We start from the raw sequence: 6,536 nt of genomic DNA on the forward strand, positions 1-6,536 counted from the left end.
CTCACAGACATTTCTGCATTGCTCAGTTTATTTTGGTGACAATGTTTCAAGAGGGTGTTACATGTAGTAGATCCATTACTTGTTAAATCGACACCTGCAGTGCAGAACACACCGCAAACAACACCTCTCCAACACCTCTATTTTCTCTCCAGCTCTGTTTTTGAAAGGTGGGCTCGCTGTATCGCAGTCACCATTGTAATTAGGGGATTTCTAGAAATGTTTCATGATTGTTATTATGGTTGTAGTCATACAACCATAGGAACAGGCCCAGGTAAACCACACCACCACTAGGGGCTCAAGTCATTAAAGAGGGAGTATTGAGTTACATCAACAAAAAAAAAACTTAATGTAAGACCAAGGTGTCTATTTATAGTAGTTACTAAGCTAATTCTTATTAATCTATTATTACAATTTTGTTACTGTAGAATTTGGTACATATTTAAGTTCCGTACGTACTTTACAAATAAGGATGCGTATCAATACATCTGAGTCATGTCTGTATGTTAGTCTGTATGTTAGTCTGTATGTTAGCCCAATTGTCACCGTGTTTGATATTTAAAGTCTTGCCTACAGCCTAGGTTGTCTTGCCTAAACAGAATACGCTCTTATTAGGCTCCATACAGATCCTATTCAATTCGTGATTCTACGTCAGGCTCACACACACACGTGTGACCTACAGTATCTCTTAGGGTGCTATCTGCGTTCACAGACTGCCGCCACACTGCTACTTTTATTGCTTTTCTATAAGTAGAAGGACTGTCACGGAAGTTCCATGCTCTACCAAACACGCATAGCAACAGGTCCACATGAATACCACCAACTCTATTCAGATCCTGCCTGTCACATTGAGTGGTATTAATAACACAGTAGTGCCACCATGGTCACAGCACTGCTCTGTCGGGGCTGTCACACTACTGGGCATGGTGTTCTTAAGATCATATTTCATGAGAAGGGAGCTGAGGGCAGTCTCCACTCTCTGTGGCTGTCTGTCTGCAAGGACTACTGTATTGATATGGACATTAGTATTCTAGTTGGGGATAGTTCAGTGCTGCTTCAGTCCAGCATTCGCCTCAGTCTGTCTGCCAGTGCTTTACTCCAGAGCACTCTACAGCATGCAGAGATGCTACTTCAGAGGCAGCCACTTCTACCTGTGCTGCGGCACAGTAATAAGAACTGAATTAGAGATGAGGCGAGAAAGGTGAGCTTCTTCCCTGTTTAGAATCCAGGTGATGTGTGAAGGTGTCTTGTTATATGAACAGCGCCTATTGCACTAAACCAACAGACCGTCCCAAGACCTTTCCAACACTTCATATATAGCCTGGATGGCCCACCACGGCTCTATAAATGGGAAGTCAGTGCTTTGGGCCAATGATTGCCCATGGGTCCTATAAAAAGCAACAGATCTCCTCATTTTGAATTGATGCAATGGTGGTCACACAGTAAGACAAAACTACACAACACCGAGGCTGTGTCACTCGCTGCACTTTCTTTCTTTCAGGGAGTGGATGGAAACTGTACTGGGGGAATCGAAATAGCAACAGTGTGTCAACCCACACAGTTCCCCTTGTCAACGTGGTGCTGCTTCCATCTGCACTAGCTGCAGTCTCACTGAAGCCTCCCATACAATAATTACACCACAGACAGTATGACATCATCAGCCCATGCTCACCACATAATAAACCAGCAGGATGTGCTATTAGTGGACAACTGCAAACTAGCGCTATAAACCTCTCAGAAAGCAAGCGAAACTGTCCATTAGTCTTCTATTTTTAAAGTACCCCTTGCAATCACTAGACAGTTTCGCCCTAGTGCAGCCGTGACCTACTGTATATTTTCCCTCAGTGCCAGTAAGCTACATTTGGATGCTTTGTTAAGCTTACCATATGCTTCCTAGTCAAAATGGCTAATGCATATATTATGACAAAATTTTGTGACGTTTCTGTTCGTTTTGGTGTTTGGCTGTTTGAGCGCACATTTTTCTTGAGGCAAGCCAAAGTTCGGTAGCGGATGTCTACACTCCTTCGTCTGTGATTGGTCAACAATAAGGATTCTTCAATTAAGTGATTGTTGTCTTTCAACGACAGATGACTCGTTTTCATGCCAATGTTGTTAACTTGAGCAATACTGCATCAAACATCTTGGTTAGATGTAATATCAGGCGACTAAAAAATGTCAAAATGAATGGCAGAGTCATGATTTATCTTAGATTGATTCGTGACTATTTTTATGAAGTGTTACTGGAGGTTGTTTTGTACAGCGTCTCAAGAGTGACAAACAGTAATATTTCTGCTTTTTTCAAGCAAATCTTTTTAAGGGATTATGCGTGGCACAGATGTTCGCTTCGCCAAGCTGAGTTCTGCTGGGAACAAACCGGACCAAGTATGCGGATGCCTTTACAAGGCCGCCAAACCTTGTTCCTGTCTCTTTTGTTTTTCAGCATAACCTGAATATCCTCTCCGTGTTTATTGAGTGTGTCTGATTTAACAGTTTAACACGACGTGTTGACATTTAGTGCATGTAAACATATGTTAATTCAAACCTCGTGGGGCGAGAGCAGATGTTATTGTCTCTCCTTTTTCACTGATAAAAGGAATAAAATAGGCTTTTAAAATTCAAATGTCACTTACAACTTCACCTTAAAGGTTCAATGCAGCAGTTTGTATTTCAATATCAAATCATTCCTGGGTAACAATTAAGTACCTTACTGTGATTGTTTTCAAATAAAATGGTAAAAGAATAACCAAAATATGTATATTTTTTTAATGTTAAAAAAAATTAGGGGGTAATGTAAGGATCGACGCTGGTGACGAGAAGCAGGTACAGGAAGTGAACATTTTAATAACCATGGACAGGAACAGAATAAGGACCGCGTCTGGACAGGTGAAACGGAACAACCACAATGCTGACACAGGGCTGAATCCGAGGAAACTGACAGATATAGGGAAGGCAATCAAAAGGTGAAGGAGTCCAGGTGAGTTAAATGAGCGCTGATTCTTGTAATGATGATGACAGGTCTGCGTAATGAAAGGCAGCCTGGCGCCCTTGAGTGTCAGAGAGGGAGAGCGGGAGCAGGCGTGACAGGTAGCTCAGCTTTAATATTGCAGATAGATTGTAGCTTCCAACAATTTAATTGTCTGCATTATTACCAATCACCCATACAGTATATATTTTCTTGTAAATATATACAGTGCCTTCGGAAAGAATTCAGACCCCTTGACTTTTTCCACATTTTGTTACGTTACAGCCTTATTCTAAAATGTATTACATAATTTTTTCCCTCCCCTCATCAATCTACACACAGTACCCCATAATGCAAAGCAAAAACATTTTTTTTGTAAATACATTTTTTTGCAAATTTATTACAAATATAAACCTGAAATATTGCATTTACATAAGTATTCAGACTGTTTACTGTTACTGTTTACTGCAGTGATTACAGCCTTGAGCCTTCTTGGGTTTGATGCTACAAGCTTGGCATACGTGTATTTCGGGAGTTTCTCCCATTCTTCTCTGCAGATCCTCTCAAGCTCTGTCAGGTTGGATGGGGAGCTTTGCTGCACAGCTATTTTCAGGTCTCTCCAGAGATGTTCGATCAGGTTCAAGTCCGGGCTTTAGCTGGGCCATTCAAGGACATTCAGAGACTTTTCCCAAAGCCACTCCCGTGTTGTCTTGGCTGTGTGCTTAGTGTTGTTGTTCTGTTGGGAGGTGAACCTTCACCCTAGTCTGGGAATCTGCTCCAGAGCGCTCAGGACTTTATCATGGATCTCCCTGTACTTTGCTCTGTTCATCTTTGCCTCAATGCGTCTCCCAGTCCCTGCCACTGGAAAAACATCCCCACAGCTTGATACTGCCACCACCATGCTTCACCGTAGGGATGGTGCCAGGTTTCCTCCAGACGTGACACTTGGCATTCAGGCCAAAGGGTTCAACTTTATTTTCATCAGACCAGAGAATCTTGTTTCTCATGGTCAGAGTCCTTTTGGTGCCTTTTGACAAACTCCAAACGGGCTGTAATGTGCCTTTTACTGAGGAGTGGCTTCCGTCTGGCCACTCCACTATAAAGACTTGTTTGGTGGAGTGCTGCAGAGATGTTTGTCCTTCTGGAAGGTTCTCCCTACCCCACAGAAGAACTCTAGAGATCTGTCAGAATAACCATCAGGTTCTCTCTCACCTCCCTGACCAAGGCCCTTCTCCCCCGTTGCTCAGTTTAGCCAGGTGGCCACCTCTAGGAAGAGTCTTGGCGGTTCAAAACGTCTTCCATTTAAGAATGATGGGGGCCACTGTGTTCTTTGGGACCTTCAATGTTGCAGAAATGTTTTGGTACCCTTTCCCAGATCTGTGCCTCGAAACAATCCTGTATCGGAGCTCTACGGACAATTTTGTCGACCTCAGCTTGGTTTTTGCTCTGATATGCACCGTGGGACCTTATATAGACAGGTGCATGCCTTTCCAAATCATGTCCAATCGATTTAATTTTCCAGTGGTGAACTCTAAGTTGTAGAAACATCTTGAGGATGATCAATGGGAACAGGATGCACCTGAGCTCAATTTTGAGTCTCATAGCAAAGGGTCTGAATAGTTATGTCAATAAGGTATATTTATTTTTTGTTGTTGTATAAATTAGCATTTTATTTTCTCCGCTTTGTCATTATGGGGTATTGCGTGTAGTAGATTGATGAGGATTTGAATGGCTGTAACGTAATAAAATGTGGAAAAGAGGAAGGGGTCTGAATACTTTCCAAATGCACTGTATTTAAAACAGAACGTTTCTGACTGCACTGGGCCTTTTAAACAAACAGTTTTTGTTTAACCTACTGTAAGGTATATGACTCAACAGTTTGTTAATCATGTTTGAACAAGACAACACGCTAACCTGTCAAATTGTATATACTATAGTCCTACTCCAGTCTCGTTTAAAGCTAATTTATCACCTGATTTACTTAACAAAAGCCACATCTCAATAGGTGGTCAGGGTATCCTCATGATAGGGGGGGTGGGCATTTCCTCTGTCATTCTTTATTGCTTCTCTATTGTTTCTCAAGCAAGGGGGAAGCCGATGACATCACGAATCCCCGTCAGACCGACTCCTTGAATACCCTACCTCTTGAAGTTTGAAGTTACCTGAAACAGAAATGGTACCCTTTAGTGTGTGTACTTTACAGTATTTTCAACAGTAAAATTTCAAATAATGCATATTGACCATCTATTTCATAACACAGACCCATTTCCCCAAATAATTGAAGTGCACATTGTAATCATTTAGTCGGTTCCTTTAGTCATGCACAAAGTGAGGCCCATACAGAAATGGTTTGTCGAGATCTGTGTGGAAGAACTTGACTGGCCTGCACAGAGCCCTGACCTCAAACCCATCGAACACCTTAGGGGTGAATTGGAACGCTGACTACAATCCAGGCCTAATCACCCAACATCTGTGCCCGACCTCACTAATGCTCTTGTAGCTGAATGGAAGCAAGTCCCCGCAGAAATGTTCCAACATCTAGTGGAAATCCTTCCCAGAAGAGTGGAGGCTGTTAGAGCAGAAAAGAGGGGACCAACTCCATTATTGCCCATAATTTTGGAATGAGATGTTCGACGAGCAGGTATCCACATACTTTTGGTAATGTATTGTATATAAGTGAATTTGTCCGAATACTTTTGGTCCCCTAAAATGGGGGTACTCATTCCAAATAGTGCTCTAATATCTAAACGGTTCTCCCGATTTATAGATGAAAATACCCTCAAATAAAAGCTGACAGTACTTTAACCTCATAGTTGTTGTATCATTTTAAATCCAAAGTGCTGGAGTACAGAGCCAAAACATCAAAAAATGTGTGACTGTCCCAATACTTTTGGAGCTCACTTGTAGATCTCAACGCCTCTCATGTTTGACTTACATTCATTTTTCCTCAAGTGGTTTTGCCATGTTGTAATCGTCACTGCCGTCAGCAATTCAGAAACACATTTTTTGTGTGCTCCATGGAAGATCTCAATAAATGCCGCTCACTTGAATCGTAAGAGGTTTGCTAATCATCTGCCTGTGGAACATAACAGTACAGGTTGAACCAGAACAACTAGAGCTGGGACTTGTTTTGAGCCGTGCAAATCAATCTGTTGTTAAATAATGCAACATTGGCCTGGATCATTATGGATCATTGACCCTTTGAATAATGGCAATACACAAAAACACATACATCGTCTGGATGGCAAAAACAAAGGTGCTTTGGCATGCGCCTTTACACAGACACACACAGATGGTGAAATATGACAATAGAAGCCTAGACAGCTGGAACGAGCTTGGCTGGGGGCAGAGATAACTTTCTAGTTGTTTTGGAATCTGATTTATAATCTGGAGATCTATAATCAAATGGAGCTTCAATTACAGTAATGAACTTTGACTGTGTTTTTTTTAGATCCTTCCACAATTCATCCTAGGCTGCTATTATGGCACATTTTGAGGTATAGAATGTATAGGCTAGATTGATATCAAGGCGAACTTTGGTTGTATTGACTCAATGTAATCCAGCGGCTCATTGGCG

The sequence above is a fragment of the Oncorhynchus nerka genome, linkage group LG24 (assembly GCF_034236695.1).
Source record: "Oncorhynchus nerka isolate Pitt River linkage group LG24, Oner_Uvic_2.0, whole genome shotgun sequence".
NCBI lineage: Eukaryota > Metazoa > Chordata > Actinopteri > Salmoniformes > Salmonidae > Oncorhynchus > Oncorhynchus nerka.